A 1,725-nucleotide genomic window follows, 5' to 3' on the forward strand; every position below is an offset into this window, starting at 1 on the left:
ATGGGGTACCCGTTTCTAAAATTACCCTTCGGGCACCCGAGCTGAATTTTAAAAATCAGGTACTCGATATTTAAAACGGATCGGGTGCCCGAGCCACTTAACGATCGGGCGCCCGCCTTTTTAAGAATCGGGTACCCGATTTGTAAAAGTTTTATATAGCACTTTTTTGGCATTTTTGAGGTCATTTTCATGACCTCAAAAATGGGAGCCCGATTAGAGATGCATATCAGAGCCCATTTTTCAGCCCTACCGACTACCCCCTTACTGCTAGTTTTCGATACACAGGTATTTTAATATGTTTTATACTATTTTACTTTATTTTTTTCAATTTTCAATTTAATATGTATGTTAATTTATTATTTTTTCACTTTTAATATGTACGTAAAATTGTAAATTTACATTGTTAATGAACTTAAATGTTTAAATTTTTGTATTTGTTAATTAAAATATAGTTTCGTAAATGTTTATTTAAAACATTATTATTTTAGATGTTTTGAAATGTATTTAATTTATGTATTTATTAAAATTTTGAATGATTAGATTAGATGTAAATTTATTGTTTAAACATGTAATTTTACAAATAAATATAACCTCGACCTAAATTCATTGTCTAAACTATAATCTCAACCTAACCATATAAATAAAACCCTAAATATATATAAAATACTTAATCACATAGCAATCGGCCAAGGGATCCAAACAAAAAACTTATAGTATTTAAAATGATTTTACATAAATTGTATTGTACTTTATTTCATGGATCGAAAATGGATGATGTAAACTATTTTATAAATGTATATTCTTTCAACCTTTCATACCCTGTGACATGTACAGTGGATGATTGTGCATTCTGGATTAATTTGCCAAGTGGCATTCAGAACAAATGTATATAAATTATTTAAATGGATTGAATTGAAGTAGTTAATATGAACTTTCATGTGGATGTGTTATTTATTTTACTTTTAGTAGTTTATAATTATTTAAAAATGAAATGTAAATGTGCTCATTAAGGAATGCAATCTCTTATGTTTCTTATAAATGTAAATTATTGTATGTATGTTATTGCTTGCTTAGTAAAACTTTTGATTAGTTCTTTGGATCCCTTGGCTGGGTGTCATTTAGGATTAGTTCTATAATATCAATTTGTATTGAATTTAGCTCTAATCATAACCCTTACTATCATCTTAACCGAAGTAATCTTAATTTTCTAAAACCTACACTAGGTAATATATAAATAATTAAATAACTTTCCTATCTTACCTTGAGCACTAATTTTATAAATGTCAAACCCTAAGATTGAAAGGGAACCCTGACCCTTAACTAATTAATATTATACTTATAAACCAAATTGAATTAAACCATGATCATAAACCTAATTATATATCCCAACTTAAGAGTAGAAACCTTGAATTTAACCTTAAAAATCCTTTTCCGAACCATTAACCAAATTGAACCATTACCCTAGAAGATTGAACCAAGTTAAATGTTGACCTTAAGACTAAACTAGAAGTCAATAATATATTGAACACTTTAAAACAAAATTCAAACCTAACTTTTTTGAATTAATGTTGGTTTTTAATCTAAAAACTCTAACTATAATTCTATATCTAAAACCAAATTTAGCACTTTAAAAATTAATTCAATTTATTAACTCTTGTCCTAATTGAAACCTAAGCATGTAAACCTAATCAAAAAGTACAAACCAAATTGAACCCTAATCCTAAA

Source organism: Cupressus sempervirens, chromosome 4, assembly GCF_028749045.1.
Source record: "Cupressus sempervirens isolate cs-2001-9-10 chromosome 4, ASM2874904v1, whole genome shotgun sequence".
NCBI lineage: Eukaryota > Viridiplantae > Streptophyta > Pinopsida > Cupressales > Cupressaceae > Cupressus > Cupressus sempervirens.